Genomic DNA, 24,381 nt, shown 5'->3' on the forward strand with positions numbered 1-24,381 from the left:
CATCTCTGTAACCTTTCCTTTTTTAGGTCATTCCCTAAGGTTATTAACATAGCAATGAGTGGACCCATAATTAGTTATATGCTAAAATATTTTGATAATTAAACATCTTGTATGGCTATACTATGTTTATAACACTGTTTGACAATTCTGAACTATTTTTCTCTTAACAGTTTAGTATTGATCACGCTGTGCATTCCAAGATTGAGGCTGATCTGTGAACATCAACATCTGGACAAAAGTTTCCCAATGTAGTGGAGAAGCAAACCCAAGAAATGGCTCCAGAATTTCAACATGCAGCCATATACTGTGTGGAGTGTGGTGTTATGCCATCTGCAGGAGAGTAGGTTATTTTAGCGATGCGTGCTGCAGTCAAAAAACACACATGTTAATTATGTTTTGAACTTTGTTTTCTACACAGTTTACCTTGTGCGTATTCTATATTTGCAACCTGTTGTTGCCTGTGCATCAGAAAGACAAAAGAAAACAGTTAAAAAAACAAAAAGCACAACAAACACCCCCAAAAAATATAATACTAAACCGATGATTGAATGAATGTATCTGTACTGTATGGGTTATTGCAAGAGTGCATGGCTAGTGCCTGTCTGATTGGATGAATGCAAGGGTAGTGCAGGCCTGATTGGATGAGTTCAGGTGTAGGGTATGGGTTATTGGATGAGTGCATGGGTAGTGCATGCATCATTGAATGAGTAGTGCCTGGGTGATTGGATGAGTGCATGGGTACTGCCTGGGTGATTGGATCAGTGCATGAGTAGTGCCTTGGTGATTGAATGAATGTCTGGGTAGTATCTGAGTGATTGTATGAGTGCACGGATAGTGCCTGGGTGATTGCATGAGTGCATGGGTAGTGCCTGTGTGATGGGATGAATTTTTGGGTAGTGCCTGGGTGAATCAATAAAAGTATTGGTAGTGCCTGGGTAATTGAATCCGTGCCTGAGTGAGGTATGAAAGTTACAATGAGTGCATGACCGTACAAGGATGGTAGAATGACTGCATAAGTGGTCTATGTATAAATGAATAAGGTGTGCGTTCTTTATGGATGCATAAGTGCATGAGTGGTCCTTACACGACTGATTGAGTGCATGAGTGGTGCATAGATGATTGATTGAGTGCTTGAGTGCTGTATGTATGTTTGAATGAGTACATTAGTGGTGCATGGATGATTGAATGAGTACATGAGTGCTGATTGGATGTTAGTATGAGTGCATGGGTGGTGCATGGATGAGTGAGTGCATGAGCGGTATATGGATAATTGAATTCATGCATGTGTGGTGTACAAGTGATTGAATGGGTTCAGAATTGGTGTAGGAATGATTAAATAGGTGTATGAATGATTCACAAACTTTAGAATGAGTGCATGAGAGGTGCATGGGTGATTGAATGAATGCATAATGCTGTATCGATGACAGAAATAGGGAGTAAATAGGGGTAATAGCGCCAATATAACTGAGTCAATGGGTGTATTAGCGCTAGTATATCTAAGTGAATTCATGTGTGAGTGGATGCATGGGTGTATGGTACATGCATGCACGAGAGAATGGGTGTATTAGTGTGTGTATGGATGAGTAACTGGTTGTGTCAGTATATATGTGGGAGAGTAAATGAATAGTTTACTTAGTATAAGGGTGAGTGAAATAGTGGATATGTGTCTGTAGTGGTCAGTAATTGGCTGTGTGATTAGCTGCATAAGTGAATGAATGGGTGAATGCATTTGTGCAGGAAGCAGGTGGGGGAATTAGTTAATAAGGTGTTGAGAATGATTTTCGGAGGTGGGGTGATAATAATTATGTTAAGAAAGGGGGAAAATAGTTTTATTGGGTAGAGTTTGTTTATTAAGGGGTGTGGGTGATCGTGCATGTTTTAGGGTGAGTGGGTGAACATGTTTATAATTAGGGTGGGGGAATTAGTTATTAGGGTTTGTGGGTGAGCATGTTTAATTTTAAAGTGTGTGAATTAGTTTGTAGAGGGTGGGGGTTTGGGTTTAGTATACAGGGGTTGGGGGTTAGGGGTTATTTTACAGTGGTTGTGGGTTAGTTTTTAGGGGGTGTGTGTGAACGTGCTTGTTTTTAGGGGGTGTAGGTAATCGTGTTTAATTTTAGGGTGGGGGAATTAGTTTAGTTTGTGTGGGTGATTGTGAATATTTTTAGGGTGGGGGAATTCGTTTTTAAGAGGCAGGGAGAGGGGTACTAGTTTGAAAATATTTTTTTTAAGATGCATTCCTTTACCACGAAAAATTGTGGTAAAGGAATGGGTGGTCAAAAGAACTGTGGTTTAGACAAGGTTGTGGTTGTGACCTCAATTTTAGGGAAGTTGTGGTTCTGGAAGTCATAGTTCGAACATAAAACCCATTTGTGCACAAGTGTGTAAATGGGTGTGTGAGGGTCATATATGTGAAAGAATGGGTACATTACTTTACTTTATTATTATTATTATTCATATTTTTATTATTATTACCATTTATAGAGCGCATGGCTACCTCCAGCGGGGTATCCTAGTGCTAGCAATGGCAACAACAGCCAGGATTCAAGGCCAAATGAAAGGATTCAGGGTAGGCCGAACAGCCAAGTTTTCAGTGTCTTTCTAAATAGAGTTCCATAAAGAAGCAGTTTTTACTGAGAGTGAGCACCCGCAAATTCTGGCTTTTTTGAATTGTGGAATCACTAGCAGTTCCTGTTGGTTAGATCTTAGGACCCTGGTCTGAGCGTATTTCTGTAGTCTCTTTTTCAGGTTCTTTGGACCATTCTCCCCCATTGCTCTGTAGGCTTAGGTCAGCACCTTAAACTCTTCTTTTCCTTACTGGCAGCCAGTGACTTATGACTAATGAATGTGTTTATGATATAAAAGAACTTTGACACATACAATCTTGCAAAACTCCATCCACTCAGGAAAAAGAAAAAGAAAAAAATATGTTTCCTGTTGAAGATTAGAACATTATGCCAACATACATCACTTATAGTGCTACATTTTAATACAACATTGTGAAAACAATGTTTTTTTCTTTTTCCTTTTCTCAGCATTCATACTTGTTCACCATAAACAGTTCTCTGTATGAAGCATCATCAACAAGCAATGGGGGAAAAAAACAATAAATGGATTGTAAAAAAAAACAAATCATGCATAGTTCGCCTTTTCAAATAATACTATGCATAGCACTCACTAAAATTCACTTATTATTGGCTTTTTGTAAATTACTACAATAATCTTAAGAAACACTGTTTTAATGGTTTCTAATAATGTCATATCTGATAAAATGTGACAAATAATTATGAAACAGATGTGTAGAAAACATTGTTTCCTCAAGGTAAAATTCAATGGAAAATAGTGATGCTCCATGTACACGAAATATCAAATAGTAGTTTGTAGAATTTCTTGTTGGAGAATTTTTTTTTTTTTCAAGACAGTTTTAGGTGGCTACTTAAAGCTGCTCCCATTCAAGTATATCCACTCAGTATATATCTGGAATAAGAAGATGCAGGGTTAAGATACCATATAAACTCCTTTGTTGAACATAAAAGGACTCCTGTAAGGTGATTGCAAAAGTATTAAAAGTCCTACCTGAAACCGATATTTGTCCCGCTGCAAAGTTTGTTATTTCAGTATTTAATTTTTAACCATTTGGTCTCCATCAGTGTAACATTCTAATAATGTATTTTCCTGTTTGCAAAAATAATGTAGACAGAAGGTCTGATAAGCCGTTTGAACAGGTCATATTTTGGTTGGTGTTTTTGGTTAGTTCCCGGAAAGATACAGTTTTACTATCTGTTAAAGTCAAATAGAAGAATCTTTCTGAATTGACTACAGTAGTGGAGGTGAACTGACAATCTTCACAATTATGGACACATTTGTACCGTAATCCAAATAGGTCATTAATATTTACTTCTTCTTCCTCAAATACCCTTATCATCACCATAGTGAATTCTTGTGCATCTTGTTGAATATTAGGAGTAAATACTATTGAGCCAGTAGACATGTCTATAACATGTCATAATCCGGAAACAGAATGTATTCTAATTGTATCACTCTGTAAATGTTGCAGTAAACTATATAGCATTTTAGAAGTTCCCCTATCTCTTTTTTGTTAACCTTTGGTAACAAAATTGGGCAAACTGAATATATATTGACAACAACATTTGCATAGCAGTGGCCCCTGTAGTGTTGTTGAATTGGTAACCTACAAATTCTTCACCATTTAGTTGTTTCTTGTTTGATTCTTAGGAATTGACCTTTTGTACTGCCTTTTGTTTATCATCATTATTCTGTTTTGTTATTTTTTGCTTTGGACAATTTACTTGATTCTCATAAACTGGATACTAGCCTAAATGAGGAGCAAATATAGGCCTTAACCAACTGTACTTCTTTACACAGCAAGCATTAGGACCAATCTTTTCCTGATCAGAGTCAATTAAAGACAAACCCGACAATGTTCCAATTCATGATAATGCTACATATGACATTCCTTCTTTCAATACAGAACTACCAATATTTATAAAATCTGCATCTAAACTTAAACCATACAATTTGTGGATAGTTACAGCATATGCTAGAGACAGCGGAAACTACTTTTACTGGATATACAAGTCTTTTACGCATAACAAATGTACAATACATCTACCACTCTGCTTAACTTCATCAACCTTATCAAATTGTAGGGATAGGTATTCCACCTTATTTCTGTTTGGGTGATTATTTAATGTTATAACTTTACCCATATTCCCATTAACTATTCTTTCTTTAACATTTAAATTCCAACACAGGATTACAGAACAATTTTTACAGACACATACCCATTTCACTAATCCTGTAGTTTTGGAAAGAGACTTCTATAAAGTGACCAAGTTAGATTGCAGTTTTTCTGCCAGTAGTACTCTAACTCTCTGATGTTTGATTTTATCAGTAATTTCGATAATATCTTCTTTTTCCAGTTGTAGAAATGCTTCATTGGATCTGCAGCACTCTTGAAGGGTTGGCATTAGACATACTATAGACTTGTTTTGTTTAAAGAAATTATAAATTAGTTCAGAAGCTGTAACATTAGATGGAAATCGATTTTTGATAAGTCAGCTTTCTAATGCACTTTTTTCTTTCTTTGAGAGAAGTCCCACTCTTATGTCCTTGAGTATATCTATCGTATTGCACATCATGATACTTGGTGCATATTTTTTTATTAATTAATTGTGTTGAAAGTTTTCTCAAATATTTACATTTTCAATACTTCCTAGTGAATTCCATGTTTCGTTATGTGGTAGTAGCTTGACAACAGGTTGCCCTTTGACTGGTCTTAGTTGTAGCAGGTCGCCAAACACTATTAAGTGTTTTCCACCGAATAGTATGTTATCCTCAGGTTTTAATATCTGCTGCATTTTTAAATGTATAAAAGCAAGCACTAGGTTTGACACCATGCTGACTACATCAATATTTAAAAGCTGCAATTTCTTTAATACTCTTGATACCTCATGACCAGACAACGTGTTGTATTCCCATTTCTTGTTATGTTCAACAGGTAGCATTAATAATCAATGGAGGGTAACCCCTTTAACAGTATGTGTAGCTAAGCCTATTGGTACAGTAACTACACGTGACAAATTAGAATCTGTAGACCTCTGTAGCTAAGTTGTAAGTTCTTTGTTCAAGGTGCTTTTTCAGGTTCCAGCTTGACTGCTTATATATAGTAGAACTGGTTTATATTGAGAACATTCACATTTTTTCTCAAGCAGAAATCCATGTTCTACTTTATATTTTACTTCATCAAAAATTGGTTTCTGGTCTGTATCTAGCTGTTGTATTATTTCTTACAAATCCACACTGTTCTGTCTTTCTTGCTGCGTTGCATTCTCCACCTTATTTATAGCTATAGCAGCTTAATTTTGAAATATTGAATGTCCAAGAGGATCTTGAGTTGTAGGAGCTGAACTTTTGCTGCTCTGAAAACTCTCCCTTGCTATCTCAGCTGCAATTGTTTCTTCCTGGTCGATCTCATCTGTCAACATTTGAAGATAGACTGAAAACACTGAGCACTCAATGCGGTCTTTCACAGCATTGAATGAGTCTTCATAACATTCAAAGTATCCAAGTAACTCGGAATCAGGACCCCATGGCTTGAAAAACTGCAACAATGCTAAATAGAAAAACTCTCTTTTCCCCAATGTTTGACAGCTCAGCAATCTTTGGCTGATTATATTTCCTTTGTTATGTCTGACCAAACATCCTTCACTTGCAAGGAGAGCATATTTTCCTTCTTCTATGTTTCTATGGGGAGAGGTGTGGCGCCACGGCCAGGGCGACTGACGCTGGACGCTGGGGATCACAGTTCAATCCCTGGCTCCGGCACCAGGGGTCTGCCCAGCACCATGCTACTCTGGGCAATAGCTCGCTTAATCTTCCCAAAGGCCCCCAGCGCCTTGAGATCCCTTCGGGGGTGATTTTGTGTGCTATACAAGTACTGGATTTACATTTACATTTACATTTTCACTGACATTACTTCTATATGTAAAATGTTGAAGTACTTCAAATATAAACACCCTATCAAGCTGAGAACTCCTTGTTGGTTGAAATGAAACAACGATGCGGATTTTTATTTTTATTTTTCCAATACTTTAAGATCCTGAGCATTCGCGCATCCTAATCAGCTACATCCGCGACTTTTTTTACTCTGAGGATCCAGATATGGATCCCAAGGAGTTTCACTTACTGTGGGTGCCTTAATGTAAATACATTCTTTCGCCATGCAACTTTACCACTCTAAGATGGCGAACTCCTTTTTCTCTAACGTCACCGATACTTGGACATCCTCAATGTCTACTTTGTTTTACAAAACGACCCCTCCCATTCGGTCACGTGTCCGTACCGAGAGACGGCGACCGGGAACCTTAGGAGGAGGGATACCAGAATACGGGTAAGCAGTTAGACAGACCTTGAGCCATTTTCAATCCTTCACAAATGTACGGTCTGAAACCTACAGAACCGGACTCTCTTTGAGCTAACTCGTGCTCTTGCTTCTCACTTTGTAGCGCTTCGCCATACAAGAAACGCACCCGTTTCTAGCGAGCTTTCTACCAGATGGATCCCCTCCCGGTTTCTGCCTGACACACACCAGTAGTCAGGTATGTTGTTTATTTAAAACTCTTTAGGCACATCAATACGTGTTGGAATGTGTATCTTTTAAGCACCGCGCTTTAACGCGCCTATAGCTGTTATAGCCAATTTGATTTTCGTTTTTCTCCTTTTTTACTGCCCCTTGTTTAAACAGAGTGCTCAAATTCGAAGATTTCTGGCAATCAACAAGGCAGATTGCCTAGACACAAGTGCTTTCTACGTGACTACCCTTAAAAGAACTTACAGTTTCTATTTAGTCACATTTTGATTAACCATTGGTAAGGATACCGCATGTATTTTCGCCATCTATTTTACTGAATGGATGCCATGGCCCTTTTAGAATGTGTTCCCTGATGATCCCCTTTTGTTTTTTCTCCTTCAGTCTCTCTCTGACATAAACGTCAAACACACGAGTACTAGTCCAGACCTAATTACCAAGATTGTACTGAGCTTTAAGGTAAATAGGCCATCATGTCGAGAGAGAGTATATTCTCTTATTAAACTAGAATTTTATTTGCGCGGTAACGGAATTTCTTGCTTGCCTTTACAAATCACTTATAAACACCGTTTTTATAACCACGTCCGGTTACCGTTACAGTCCTTCACCAACACCCCCACACAATAGCTCACCAATTTTAACTTTTCAATTGACTCACCCCCGCACGTACCTTCAAAGTGCAAGATCACCATGTATGAGTTAGATGTGACCACACACTGTAGTGTTATGCCACAAGACCTCACGTTAGTACACCGCCACCCAAGGTCAACCACCCACAGCCTTGGGGTGACACACTTCCTAAATATGTGGCCTCACCACTATACACGACCACTATGTGCCAACCCAGACGCACGGCACTACTGCATGTTGGTTGCACTTTGTCACCATTTGCAGTATGTGACCAAGACAAGCTGCATAACTAAATCTGCATATGTTATTCTTGTATCACCAGCCCTGAAGAGTCGTGTTGACTCAACTGTACACGACGAAACACGTGTCGGCTGGCTTTGTATGACATTCCTTGAGTCTGGAGAAAATAAACCATCTTCTTGCTGTGACCAAGAACACACCAAAGAATCTGCTTCTGTCTCTTTGAATAACTACCAGTCACTGTACTGTTTGTGTGATAATTTACTGTAGTAGCGAGAGCATAACTGTATATATTTGTTTAGTCCCTTGACTTTTTAGACGGTTAAGGGTGTTTTTCCGCCTGCTCTTCACGCACTACATACCAACTTGTCAATTTATACCCTGTAACGTATAACTGAGGTAGCGCGCCGGAGAGATCTGAATCTCTAAAAACCCCATTCAAGTGTTTCTCTATTTTTCAGATTGGGCGCCTCCACGTTACATTTCGAACCACTAGACCTTAATTGTATACGCATGTCTGTCCACCACACCATGGACAGAGATAAAGCAGCGGCAGATCTCTTTGAGAACCTGGCCAAAGGCATGCCCACACACCAGGCATCTGCCACGGCAGGTCCTGCACGCATAGAGGGTCTAAGAGACAAGTTCTTTAAACTCGAAAAACTAAAGAAACAGGAAAACTCCCGTTGGTGGGACGGGGCAACCCTGAAACACTATCTAAAACTCAAACTAGTTCCCAGAGGTCTACGGTCCAACATCTTCCCGACCTATGATGACCGGGACCGGGATCTCATGATCAAATGGGAAGACTCACTGAATCAGAACTCTATTACATTAATAGACATTCTTATTGAGAGTGCTGATCGAAAGACCGCCTTACTACAATCAGAAATCTCTGTTGTAGAGATCAAAGACTTGAACAAACCTGAGGCCACTGTGAAGAATTACACCCTACTGGATGAGATTCTTCTCAAACATCAATCCGAAATCCAGAGTAGGAAGGCACGTCAAATCAAAAGGGATGAGGCAGACTATAAAAATGGCAGGATCTACACTTTTGATCGCAAGTATGATTCCCTGATTCCGAAACCAAAGGCAGGATCACAGACTGGCAGGTCCACCACCACTAATTCTGCCAATTCCAGCACCACCTCTCTGAGCTCTACTGGACTCAGCGACATAGAGAACGAGATTCTGGCTAACGCAGAACCTAATAATTCAACCTTTTTTTTAGAGATGCAAAGAGTAAGGAGAGGCAACAGGGCTCAGCCACCAAGGGCCGCTGTAGACCCAAACCCCACAGGGGGAAACGCAGGGACAAGCGAGGAATATCGCAGGAAATTGAGGTCAGGAACACAGAGGAACTAATTACACCAGTTGACACAGTACAAGTCATTAACCTTTCCTCACTTCCCTTGACACCCGATATGATTTCCTTACTCAGCAGAGGTTTGAACTTCAATCCCTATGCCACTGGTGACATATGCCAAACCAAAATTGATGTTTTCAAGTTCATACGTAATCTTAAACTTAAGAAACATTTTGCTGGATCACAAGACTTGCAGAAACAGCCTAGACAAATTCCTAATGTATTTGACAATGTACCTTTGACCATTAAAGATGTGCAATCCACACACCTGCTTCTTTCTTTGACAGACAGGGAAGATAGTCCACTCAAAATGGAAAGGCTCCTTGAGGAGCTTGATGTCGAGACCGATTACAGTATTACGAGTGGCCTCAAGAGCAGATCCAAATGGACTCCTACACTGGCGGGAGGCAATAATATTGACAAATTCCACAGATATGTCCTTGAGGATCTAAATAGCACCAACATCAAAAACCTGAACACCAAATTTAAATATAGAGACAACCTGACCAAGGGGGAACGGTTAGCACTCTCTACTCTCTGCGACAACCAAAACATTATCATCAGGGAAGCGGACAAAGGGGGTAATGTGGTGGTCATGGATCTGACTGACTACAACAGTGAGGTCCTTGGCCAACTAAGTGACGACTCTTGCTATGAGCCAATTAATCATAACCCAATGGGTCCACTTACAATACTATTAAATGGACTCCTACTGAACTGGAAACAATCTGGTCTACTGGATGACAATGAGTACATGTATCTCAAAGTCTTTAGACCCACGTATCCGTGGCTTTATACTTTACCCAAAGTCCACAAGAACCTACCTTTTCCACCAGGCAGACCGATAGTATCGGGGATTGGGGGCCCCACCGAAAGAATCGCAGAATATGTGGATCTTTTTTTGGGACCTCTAGTCAAGAATCTCCCGTCTTTCATACAAGACTCGAAACACATACTAAACATCATGTCTGACCTGGAGTGGCGACAAGACACCAGACTGGTAACCTTGGATGTGGTGTCTTTGTACACCAGCATCAATCCTGAAATAGGTATCAATGCCATTACCAAACTTCTTTCAAATAGACCGGCTTCATTATGGGCACATACCAACATGCTGATACACATGATGAAGATCATATTAGAGAACAACTTTTTCATCTTTGATCGGAATTGGTACAGACAGAAGAAGGGAGTAGCCATGGGCTTGAAATTTTCACCCTCCTTCGCTAATCTCTTTATGGGGGCATTGGAAGCTGACTTAATCTGGGGCACCAAAGGCAGACCATATATCGACTCCATAGTCTACTGGGGGCGATACATTGACGACTGTTTTCTCCTGTGGTCAGGATCTGAGGAACTTCTTCATTCCTTCTTTGAGTATCTGAACAACAATTTGTGGGAGATTAGCTTTACTATGCGCCACAGCCTTACGGAAATTGAATTCTTAGATCTTGAATTCTATGTGAAAGATAACCAATTGCATTCTAGACTTTTCAGAAAACCAACTGCCTGTAACTCTATTCTCCACGCTTCCAGCTTTCACCCAGAGCACCAACTACGTTCCATCCCATATGGAGAATTCTTAAGGGCAAAACGTAACTGCAGTGAAGTAATGGAATTCGACAAATGCATCATGAGCATGAAAAACAGGTTTCACATGAGAGGGTACTCGAGCTCATCCCTTCTGAAAGCAGAACGAAAAACCAGAGTCATCCCTAGACCTGATTGTCTGAAGACACGTACGGAGGTTGAGCCCTCCAACCAACAGATTAGACTCATCACAGAATTCAATGCACTCAACTATCACGTCAAAAAGAGTTTCAACAAACATTGGAAAATCTTAACAGATGATCCTGTTCTTAAAGAATTTCTCCCAAACAGACCATCTATCACATACAGAAAGGGCTTCACCCTGAGAAATAAATTGAGCCCTACAGTCCCCCACAACACAGTAGGGCAGGACTGGTTATCAACACGAGGTCTTGGTTTCCACAAATGTGGGTTTTGCTCCATGTGTATCTGGGGCAAACATGGTACGAAAACCTTCACAGGCCCTGATGGAGCCACCTACAAAATCAAACATAATATCAATTGTCTGACCAAATTTGTGGTATACATTATTGAATGCCATTGTGGCAAGATCTATGTGGGCAGCACCATCAGGACGTTTAAGGAAAGAATTTCTGAACACATAAGAGCTATACAAAAGAGAGACCCCAAATACCCGGTAGCATTACATGTCAACCACTGGGAGATGATATCAAAGTACGTGTCTTCGGGATAGATGTGATTCCCCTCGACATCAGAGGGGGCAACCGCGAACTGAAGCTCAGACGTAGGGAGGCTACTTGGATCATGCGTTTGCAATGCGTGGAACGGGGGCTCAACTATGACCCTGAGCTTCAATTCTTCTTGGGCGACTAGCTAGCCGTCTGGGGGAGCCTTCTTTCAGAAAGATCGACTGAATTTTTTGATGTATGATCAGCCAGGTACTCACAGTGTTAAACACAGACATTGCTAGACATGCTTACAAGGCACTAGGATGAGAATTAAAATACCAACTGTTTGTAATGTGTTGATGCATGATTTTAGCAGCCGCTATACCATGTAATATTTCTGACCGACACCGAGGTATATTTTTGTTAAGTCACCATATCATGTAAGGCATAAGACTGTAACTGTTTTCTGAATTATGTGAAAGAATAATATGCTCACGGACAAACGGTGACAGTAGGGCACCTTCACTCTAGAGGCCATCATAACTTTTTGAGAATACTAAGCTTAGCACATCAGGCCACTGAGCATGCGTCGTTTTAATCACTTAGATCACTAAAATCCACGATCTATAGCGCACTCGTTTCTCTGTGATCGTAATATGCACACCCAGACCAATTACCATGATGCGCCCCCTACCTTAAACCAGTTACTGCCTTATGATTTCACTTTCACCTCTTGAATTTTGGTGAAATGAAACAACGATGCGGATTTTTATTTTTATTTTTCCAATACTTTAAGATCCTGAGCATTCGTGCATCCTAATCAGCTACATCCGCGACTTTTTTTACTCTGAGGATCCAGATATGGATCCCAAGGAGTTTCACTTACTGTGGGTGCCTTAATGTAAATACATTCTTTCGCCATGCAACTTTACCACTCTAAGATGGCGAACTCCTTTTTCTCTAACGTCACCGATACTTGGACATCCTCGATGTCTACTTTGTTTTACAAAACGACCCCTCCCATTCGGTCACGTGTCCGTACCGAGAGACGGCGACCGGGAACCTTAGGAGGAGGGATACCAGAATACGGGTAAGCAGTTAGACAGACCTTGAGCCATTTTCAATCCTTCACAAATGTACGGTCTGAAACCTACAGAACCGGACTCTCTTTGAGCTAACTCGTGCTCTTGCTTCTCACTTTGTAGCGCTTCGCCATACAAGAAACGCACCCGTTTCTAGCGAGCTTTCTACCAGATGGATCCCCTCCCGGTTTCTGCCTGACACACACCAGTAGTCAGGTATGTTGTTTATTTAAAACTCTTTAGGCACATCAATACGTGTTGGAATGTGTATCTTTTAAGCACCGCGCTTTAACGCGCCTATAGCTGTTAGAGCCAATTTGATTTTCGTTTTTCTCCTTTTTTACTGCCCCTTGTTTAAACAGAGTGCTCAAATTCGAAGATTTCTGGCAATCAACAAGGCAGATTGCCTAGACACAAGTGCTTTCTACGTGACTACCCTTAAAAGAACTTACAGTTTCTATTTAGTCACATTTTGATTAACCATTGGTAAGGATACCGCATGTATTTTCGCCATCTGTTTTACTGAATGGATGCCATGGCCCTTTTAGAATGTGTTCCCTGATGATCCCCTTTTGTTTTTTCTCCTTCAGTCTCTCTCTGACATAAACGTCAAACACACGAGTACTAGTCCAGACCTAATTACCAAGATTGTACTGAGCTTTAAGGTAAATAGGCCATCATGTCGAGAGAGAGTATATTCTCTTATTAAACTAGAATTTTATTTGCGCGGTAACGGAATTTCTTGCTTGCCTTTACAAATCACTTATAAACACCGTTTTTATAACCACGTCCGGTTACCGTTACAGTCCTTCACCAACACCCCCACACAATAGCTCACCAATTTTAACTTTTCAATTGACTCACCCCCGCACGTACCTTCAAAGTGCAAGATCACCGTGTATGAGTTAGATGTGACCACACACTGTAGTGTTATGCCACAAGACCTCACGTTAGTACACCGCCACCCAAGGTCAACCACCCACAGCCTTGGGGTGACACACTTCCTAAATATGTGGCCTCACCACTATACACGACCACTATGTGCCAACCCAGACGCACGGCACTACTGCATGTTGGTTGCACTTTGTCACCATTTGCAGTATGTGACCAAGACAAGCTGTATAACTAAATCTGCATATGTTATTCTTGTATCATCAGCCCTGAAGAGTCGTGTTGACTCAACTGTACACGACGAAACACGTGTCGGCTGGCTTTGTATGACATTCCTTGAGTCTGGAGAAAATAAACCATCTTCTTGCTGTGACCAAGAACACACCAAAGAATCTGCTTCTGTCTCTTTGAATAACTACCAGTCACTGTACTGTTTGTGTGATAATTTACTGTAGTAGCGAGAGCATAACTGTATATATAAACTGGATACTAGCCTAAATGAGGAGCAAATATAGGCCTTAACCAACTGTACTTCTTTACACAGCAAGCATTAGGACCAATCTTTTCCTGATCAGAGTCAATTAAAGACAAACCCGACAATGTTCCAATTCATGATAATGCTACATATGACATTCCTTCTTTCAATACAGAACTACCAATATTTATAAAATCTGCATCTAAACTTAAACCATACAATTTGTGGATAGTTACAGCATATGCTAGAGACAGCGGAAACTACTTTTACTGGATATACAAGTCTTTTACGCATAACAAATGTACAATACATCTACCACTCTGCTTAACTTCATCAACCTTATCAAATTGTAGGGATAGGTATTCCACCTTATTTCTGTTTGGGTGATTATTTAATGTTATAACTTTACCCATATTCCCATTAACTATTCTTTCTTTAACATTTAAATTCCAACATAGGATTACAGAACAATTTTTACAGACACATACCCATTTCACTAATCCTGTAGTTTTGGAAAGAGACTTCTATAAAGTGACCAAGTTAGATTGCAGTTTTTCTGCCAGTAGTACTCTAACTCTCTGATGTTTGATTTTATCAGTAATTTCGATAATGTCTTCTTTTTCCAGTTGTAGAAATGCTTCATTGGATCTGCAGCACTCTTGAAGGGTTGGCATTAGACATACTATAGACTTGTTTTGTTTAAAGAAATTATAAATTAGTTCAGAAACTGTAACATTAGATGGAAATCGATTTTTGATAAGTCAGCTTTCTAATGCACTTTTTCCTTTCTTTGAGAGAAGTCCCACTCTTATGTCCTTGAGTATATCTATCGTATTGCACATCATGATACTTGGTGCATATTTTTTTATTAATTAATTGTGTTGAAAGTTTTCTCAAATATTTACATTTTCAATACTTCCTAGTGAATTCCATGTTTCGTTATGTGGTAGTAGCTTGACAACAGGTTGCCCTTTGACTGGTCTTAGTTGTAGCAGGTCGCCAAACACTATTAAGTGTTTTCCACCGAATAGTATGTTATCCTCAGGTTTTAATATCTGCTGCATTTTTAAATGTATAAAAGCAAGCACTAGGTTTGACACCATGCTGACTACATCAATATTTAAAAGCTGCAATTTCTTTAATACTCTTGATACCTCATGACCAGACAACGTGTTGTATTCCCATTTCTTGTTATGTTCAACAGGTAGCATTAATAATCAATGGAGGGTAACCCCTTTAACAGTATGTGTAGCTAAGCCTATTGGTACAGTAACTACACGTGACAAATTAGAATCTGTAGACCTCTGTAGCTAAGTTGTAAGTTCTTTGTTCAAGGTGCTTTTTCAGGTTCCAGCTTGACTGCTTATATATAGTAGAACTGGTTTATATTGAGAACATTCACATTTTTTCTCAAGCAGAAATCCATGTTCTACTTTATATTTTACTTCATCAAAAATTGGTTTCTGGTCTGTATCTAGCTGTTGTATTATTTCTTACAAATCCACACTGTTCTGTCTTTTTTGCTGCGTTGCATTCTCCACCTTATTTATAGCTATAGCAGCTTAATTTTGAAATATTGAATGTCCAAGAGGATCTTGAGTTGTAGGAGCTGAACTTTTGCTGCTCTGAAAACTCTCCCTTGCTATCTCAGCTGCAATTGTTTCTTCCTGGTCGATCTCATCTGTCAACATTTGAAGATAGACTGGAAACACTGAGCACTCAATGCGGTCTTTCACAGCATTGAATGAGTCTTCATAACATTCAAAGTATCCAAGTAACTCGGAATCAGGACCCCATGGCTTGAAAAACTGCAACAATGCTAAATAGAAAAACTCTCTTTTCCCCAATGTTTGACAGCTCAGCAATCTTTGGCTGATTATATTTCCTTTGTTATGTCTGACCAAACATCCTTCACTTGCAAGGAGAGCATATTTTCCTTCTTCTATGTTTCTATGGGGAGAGGTGTGGCGCCACGGCCAGGGCGACTGACGCTGGACGCTGGGGATCACAGTTCAATCCCTGGCTCCGGCACCAGGGGTCTGCCCAGCACCATGCTACTCTGGGCAATAGCTCGCTTAATCTTCCCAAAGGCCCCCAGGGCCTTGAGATCCCTTCGGGGGTGATTTTGTGTGCTATACAAGTACTGGATTTACATTTACATTTACATTTTCACTGACATTACTTCTATATGTAAAATGTTGAAGTACTTCAAATATAAACACCCTATCAAGCTGAGAACTCCTTGTTGGATGGTACATATCCAGCTTGTTGGTCTCTAGAATTTCTGTACTCTCAGGCTGAAATTCTGCGAGATATTGTATTTCAGGAAAATACTTAATACTCCAGTACGACTGTCTGCAAGCCTTTAACTCATCCACACTACTCCTCTCAATTTAGATAACATTGCAGCTCAGCTTAATCTGTCTGCACTTTCATAAGAACCTATTTCTCTGAGGGAAAGAATTTTCAAATTAAATCTGTATAATTTCTTTGTAATATGTTTTTCGGCCAAATCTCCTCCCACATTTGCTGAATATCTGTCTTCTCTGAGTTTGGGTGAGGAAACTAGCAACAGCATTTGAATTATCTACAACAAGCTGTAGATCTATATTTGCATTTCACATCTTTCGAATCACAGGATTGTAGTCATTGATGTATTTTGAAGATTTTGCTCTTCTAAGGTTGCACGTGTTCTTCAGTGACTTCCGGATGAGAGTGCGTCGGACTGCAGACAAAAATCTGTTAACTCTTCCTTCTGAGATCACAGGTTGTGGAAATCCAGAACAACATCTTGTATAAAATGTTCCTTTCGATCTGTATTTTCGACAACAGTATTTCCCACAACAATGATTTAGGAATCATAGAAATTGTTGTGTTAACATTGTGTCACCACTCTCCTTTGGGATGAAGCAAATGGCATACTGCTCTATAAAGGACAATACAGACTCATCACTTTGTCAAGAGGAGCATTACTTTTGCTGCAGATCAAATACATCATTGCTTGAAATCTGTGATTGCAATAGCTGTAAATATTTGCAGGCTCCAATGAGCTGAGCTCTTCTGGTGTCTTCAGAATAATATCTTTTATATTTGAATTTGCCTCTCGCAAGAATTCCAGCAGGTCTTACCATGCATACTCAGCACAGCTGAGTGTTTGAAACCATGTAGGTGCTCCTACGTTTCTCAACATGCATTTGAACTTACCATGACAACAATACCAATATTCTTTGGCCCCATGTTAACATGTCATGAGATTAATGAAATTGTTTTCCAGCTGTTCACATTTTCCGTGAATTTTCTCTACAAATTCTCTTACTGATAGATTTTGCACATTTACACCTGTTTTTAAAACATGATTTACAGCATAAGACAATGAAGACAAGTAATTTTTAAAAAGTAGATGAAACAAATAAGGAACACATTGAGGAAATCTGGGGTTATCTGAATAAAGTCTAGTAGATCTGTACTCAGCCACTGGTATTTGTATAGGCTGATCATCATACCCACCACTTACTTCTGCAGGTAACAGATATGGGAAACAACAAGCTTCGAAACATTTTTCTCATGCACCTAAAGGAGCTCTTTTGCTTCTTTTAGTTGATATAGATCCATAGCACCACCAACAATTTCTTTAGAATGAAAGGGATAGATGCTATAATGTTCATACATTTCTTCCACTCTGGATCAATCCTGTTTTTCTACCTCACCTGTCGATGGTGATGAGTTGTCCTACATATGTGTGATATCTTTAGGAATGTCTGCATTTCTATAGTATGTGTTATTTTGTACCAGATGTAAAGTTGACTTTTAAATTTCATTAACATCTACTAACTATTGCCATATTTCTTTTACTCTTTGTAGGTGACACCATTCACTAGAATTACAAGTCCATCTTACAAATTTGTCTGTACCTCCATTGTTTTAATCTTTGACTTAAAATCTAATGGCAAGTATACAAGTCTCTCTTTCAGATCTTTCTGGAGCTCAGTTGGAGGTAATTCCACCGCCATAGGCTCGATACAAACTATAGCTTGAAATGGATCTAGACATTGGATTAGTATGAATTCCTACATATTCAAATCTTTACGTACTTCTGGAATAGGTACTACCTTTAGGTTACTGTGTACATCTCTAGTAAGCATTTTATTTTCCTTTAATTTACTATAGCAGTACCTATATATTACTTGTCAGGTGGACAAGTAAAACCCTTTCCTCACCAATAAGTCCCCAAAAAATTCACTCTACTTATCATTAATCTATTGTTCACTGTTAATGTACAAATCAACAATATGAGTTTGACTTTTGTAGTGAGTGCATCGACAACATATACAGAGACAGTTTGGTTGCTCAGAACACACTGTGTTAAAGCTTGAAATCTCTTTTTGGAAATACTAATAGTAACACCTATATCCTGCTCCGCAACTCCCATTGTTATCAAGTCTTCATTTTCCCTAACTCCTAGTAAACCTTTTTTACTTCTACTACAGTGCAAAAGAGGTCTATTAATTTCTCCTAAACATAGACCAGGAGTTTTTACATATACAATACTATTTGTCCAGTGTCTTCATTCTGTTTAATATCAAGATAAACAGCTTCCTCTTCAGAGCAATCTCCTTACCAACTAGACCTTCAACATATGCCGTTTGTCTGATTGGTTGTGTTCTTCTTTTATTGGTGCTAATAAGTTGTGAATTACTCTAGTACGGAACATTCTAACTCTGATTGCCTTGAACTGCTTCTGCCTTCTGGTTAAGCCTCTCCTATTTTCAACAACTTCTTCCTCTTTATATGACTGTTTTTCCTTCGATAGTTGGAGTAGTACTTTCTTTCTTGTTTACTTGTTTTTGCACTGTTTCCAGTTGTGCACATACAATTTTAACAACTTTCTTTGTCCTCTTACTAGCAGTTCTTTTCTCTTTAACCACCATTTTGCCCTTTTTCTTTCTCAGTTCTGGGGAGATGCTGCTGCTATTTCTTCTCTGAAAGTGTCAGTTCATTAGTAGATATGTGAATTAATGGTTCAGAGTTATACAGGATATTAGGTTTTGCAGCTGTCTTTTCTACTGCCTTCATTAGCACTATAGAGATATAACTTATGCCTGTCTATATCGGTGAATGTTTAGCTCCTTTTATCACGATGTCACTGTGTGGTTTACTACCTGTCTTCTTTCCTAGTAAGGTGCGTCACATTAAACTCGGGTTGGCAAAATATATGTTTAATATGGCATATGAGTTTGTATGAGTGCATATATCTCAGTAAATCTTCAGAGTACATGTATCACCTTTTAAGTGCATAATAAGTTCCCTATGGCATAGCTACAGCCAAGCTCAGTAGTAACTTATATGTAATAAAAGATTAATTTATGCCTTGTGAAAGAGTTTAAATATGAAGGTGAGGCTAGCAATAAAACTATATCCAGATGCTAGACTATACAAGGCCCAAAATATGATACAACAGCTACTGGAAACATCCTCTACATCGCGGATGTTTCAACGCGGTGCTGTTAAGATGCGTCCTTTACAACGCAAGTAGTAACCACGACTTGCACTGGAGGGCGCTACAGGATTAAGAATAGTTTATTTACTATTCCAACACCTTCCTAAGTGTCCACGGGGACTGGTGTTAGAATAGTAAATTAAACTATTCTCGATCCGCGCGCCCCCAATGCAAGTCATTGTCACGACTTGCGTTGTAAAAAACGCGTTGTAACAGCACGTGTTGTGACGGTACGCGTCGTATCGTCATACATCCAACAGCTACTTCTCTGCATGCTACACTTGAAAGTGGCAGTCTTTTAGTAGATATATGAATATGTGTTTTGCTCCCTATATGGGGCTGTGATCACATGTGCATGTATATTTATGGGTAAATAAATGCATGTCTTCATTACCTGTAAGCTTCTCTACATGAGTTAGCATTAGTTTTTTTGCTGAATCTGCAACTGCCTATATTACCAGTCTATTGATATCACTTATACATGTCTATATCAGTGAATGTTTAGCTGCGTTTAGCATTATATCAGTGGGCATTCCACCACCTGTCTGCTTTCCTAGTAAGGTGTGTCACGTTAAACTCTGGTTGGCAAACTGGATGTTTAGTAGGGCATATGAGTTTGTAATCATGCATATCGCTCACTAAATCTTCAGAGTACATCTATTGCCATTTAAGCACATACCACGCTCCATATGGCGTAGCTACAGGCTCCCTCAGTAGTTACTTATATGCAATAAAACATTAGCCTATGCCTTGTGAAAGAGTTTAAAATATGATAAACTATCAAGGGCCAAAACATGATGTAATAACTACTTCTGTTCTTGCTAAAGGTGAAAGTGTTAGTCCTTTAGTAGATATATGAATACGTGTCTCAGTCCCTATATGGGGCAGTGATCACAAGGGCATGTAGTTTGTGGAAAAATCACTGCCAATCTTTATAGCCTCAAAGGTTATGTACATGTGTCTTTTAAGGAGCTGCAGGGTTTGACTCCTTGATATGTTAATATTAGGCTGTTTTAGCTGTGACTGCAACTGGCTTCATTACCACTACTATATAGATATAACGTATGTCTGTGTTTATCACAGAATGTGTATTACTATGTCGGTAGGTGTTTTCCTGCCTGACTGGCATCCTAGAAAGCTGTCTCAGATTAAACTGTGGATGGCAGGTTAGATGATTAAAAGGGCACATAAGAAATCTATGAGTAGCTGACCATTTTCAAAGCTCTAGAACTTTGAACATACATAGGTGAAGAAATACCTCAGTGCCTCTATTAAGAATTAAAAATGTACCTATAAATGCCTTTGATATGGCTAGTTATATATCTACTTGGTGAGTATGTTACTGAATGTATAAGTGCTTTATTGATCCAGTAGGTCAGGCACAGTCTATATGCTTCAGAACTAACTATGTCAGTTGAATCATGGATGCTGTAGTTTTATACTGTATTGCATTACAGTGTGTATATGATGACTAACTTACACAAACTCAAGTGTACTTTTCTAACCAGAAACAGCCATGCATTATGGCATATCTACAGCATATGTGAAACATCAGGTATATGTGATGGAGCAAGGATTTGCACGTATAGCGCCTTGCTTGTACTCATGAACCTCAAATAACCCTAATAGTATTAATCAACCTGTTTGTCTTATTAATTTTCCCTTATTCTGACATTTTGGGTATCCGAGTGATGCTTGCCTATGTGTTTACTAATCCTAATACGCTTGCTACTAAAATGGCTGCTGCTACACAGGAATTTCTTCTGCGCATGCGTCGGTCATACCCATGTGACGTGACGTACTCGCAGTCCTGGTGGGAAACTCTGTGCACTTGCGCAGTAGAATTAAGATGGCTGCTTTGTGTTCTCACATGCCCGAAGCTTGCATCGCTGCTTTTGCTATACTGTTCATTTTCATTAATCATTAAGGCTATAGTTATTATAAAGTAATGGGAGTAGTATAGTGATTCCTGGTATACAGTGCATTAATTTTTTCTGTGTTCTAAAACTGTTTCTTTTCTATTTTATGGTACATTACGAAATCTGGTCTGCTTCCCTTTGCCGTGCTTCATCTTGCGTGAAAACTGAGTCTGCGCGAGATCCGCGAGCCTCTACAGTAGATGACCTTTGAATTGAAGCCAGATGGCAGCCCAAGCCAAGATGCGCCTGGGAAGAAGCCTTTTACCTAGTTGAAGAAGACTGAACTGTTCTAAAATAATTACAATGTATAAATTAATAAATTCACCATTGTTATGTATAAGGCATATGTCATGTGAACCTGAAGATTCGATGGGCGGTCTTGAAAAATGCAAATTATGAGCTTGAGAAAGTCAAATCCTAGGAGGTGTGATGACCTGTCCTCTCTTTTGCCCAATCAAAATTGGGGATCCTTACACTTGCAAAATTTGGGGGGTGGTACACCGACCCGAAAACAGTATAACTAGCCTAGGTTTAGCTAGAGATTTTGTCCGACTTGTCCGAATAGCTGACCTGTCACTGATCCTATGCACTCAATAGCTGATTGAAACAGAGGTGCTGAGGAGCACTCTGTCAGACAGACTCTCAGACGCAATTGGGGTTTGAAAACTTTAAGTGCTGGCGAAGCATTTTCCTGGGGAATTCGAGAACCCAATCGGGGTTTTGACTGATAGCTGCAGAGAGGGTGTAGCGCAGGCGTTGCAACTAAACTGCGGGTGCTGGTCTTACCTTGGTGGTCCTGTCCTGATCCTAATCTGGGTTTTCCTGTCCTGGGTTTACATTCTGCACCTGCTGGCCTACTGACGACTGCATTTCCTTGGGGTTCTTCCTATCCTTAACTGACCCGTGGCTAGGGTTGGTCTCCACAACGTTCTAGGTAAATATATATCTGTGAGGGAAACACACTTACACCCTTTTTTTGCCATTCTTTTAAACTGCTACAAGTCTTATGTTGCATATAGTTCCTTTTTTTTACCTTCCCTGTGCTGACCAATAATAAAGTTTTTTCCATTTTTTACTAGCATGTTCCATTTTCAACCCATCCTTTAAGTCAAATGGTGAAATACTGCTCATGAAGTATAGATGTTCCTTTTTTTTACCCTTCCTTTAGTCAAATTAAAGTGGTTGCTCTGAATTAGCGTGTTCCATTTTTTCCTACCCATTTAGCTACATGGTTATTTCTAAATTTTTTAGTGCAAATTAAAGCTCTGTTGCCTTACCCATCTTCAGGGGTACTCAAACTGTAATATTCTAGCATGTTCCTTATTTTCCCCGTCCTTTAGACACATCATACCAAGTCTAATTTCTGAAAATTCTTACTAGCATGTTCCCTGTCCTTTATAGTTCTAAATGGTTGGCATCTATTTTCTGCATGGTTACACGATTTTCATGGTTTTGGTCATTGATAGTTTACTCGCTGTGAATCTTATGCTTTCTGACTTTGACGAGAACTAGATATAGGTTTTAAAAACTCCCTGAGTCTGTGGTCATTATAAAGAGTGCAAATTATTATAAATGTTATTGTATTTTGGTGACTGCTTATCTTTTCTGCTAGCTCCCTGATCCATTATGATCATAGATGCCTGTGACAAGGATTGGTAAGTCGGTATATAGGAATTAGGGATACTGATAGTAGAGTGTAGGTTACTCGAATAATAAATATGGTAAATTGAATTTATGGGCCCAAGTGTGCATATGGTGAAATTGTTAGTCGGGTGACCTGCGTGCTCTATCATATGTACCAAATCATCCATTTATTACTTGACAAACTAGGGTTACATTCTGCTAGTGATAGTCCAAAGCCACACTCTGCACTAGTAACCTGAATTCATATGCTAACACTGCAGGCCCAATTCACAAAGGTAAACTGAGACAAAAGTCTGACTCTACAACTTTCAGTATTCACAAAGGGCATTTGAGAGTAGTACAGTTAAATTTTTTCTCTGTTTTGGTCTCAGTAAAACTTAAGACCAAAACAAGTTTAAGTGAAACAAAAGTAAAACTTTACTACTTGTAAATGCCCTTTGTGAATACTGAAATTCAAACAGTTAGACTTTCGTCTCAGTTTACTTTTGTGAATCGGGCCCTACATGTTTAACCATACCTTGCTATATTACAGGTCATTCAGAAAAACATTAACCCCTCCACTGCGCTGAACGTTCCACACAGGTGCGGAACGTTCTATTGCGAGGGCGGGGCCGCAACGTTCAACGGACGTGCGCAGCACTACCGAGGTAGTGCACGTGACGTCCGTTGAGCGTGGCCAGCACTGAAGGGGTTAAAGAACATAACCATCTATGTACATACACACCTACCCTGTAATTTTCCAAAAGCAACACGAAACAGAATAGAATACATATCTGCGACTTTTGACATATACATAATTAATAAACACCTACAGTGCATGGTTTTCACTTCCAATTCTAGGAGTTCTAATTCTTTTTTATAATGTTACAAATAGGACTACAACTCCCACAATTCAAATAAAAACATTGTTCACATTTTATAGTACAATATTATATATAAATATAACCATACATATGCAATATTTCCTCTATTACTTACAGACTGGATTAAAGAAGCTCAACTGCAACATACAGCTCTATGTAAACATTTTATAAACTAACTTCACAAACACCTAGTATGCACCTGAAACAAACTATATCTAGGTCACCTATTTTTAGGTATGTAAAGACATTCATACTATCAGTTAAAAACCATCTTAACTTTTCCAAATACTTTTTTTATATTTAAAACTCTTTTATTACAATATGACATACTAATATAGCTTGTTAGTTAATTTGCTTATTTATAAAAAAATATAAATGGCATACCCAAAAATGTTGTTTGCTGGTAAAATGTAGTTTTTCTCTTATTAGGTAGATCCAATTCTC

Source organism: Lissotriton helveticus, chromosome 8 (assembly GCF_964261635.1).
Source record: "Lissotriton helveticus chromosome 8, aLisHel1.1, whole genome shotgun sequence".
NCBI classification, from domain to species: domain Eukaryota; kingdom Metazoa; phylum Chordata; class Amphibia; order Caudata; family Salamandridae; genus Lissotriton; species Lissotriton helveticus.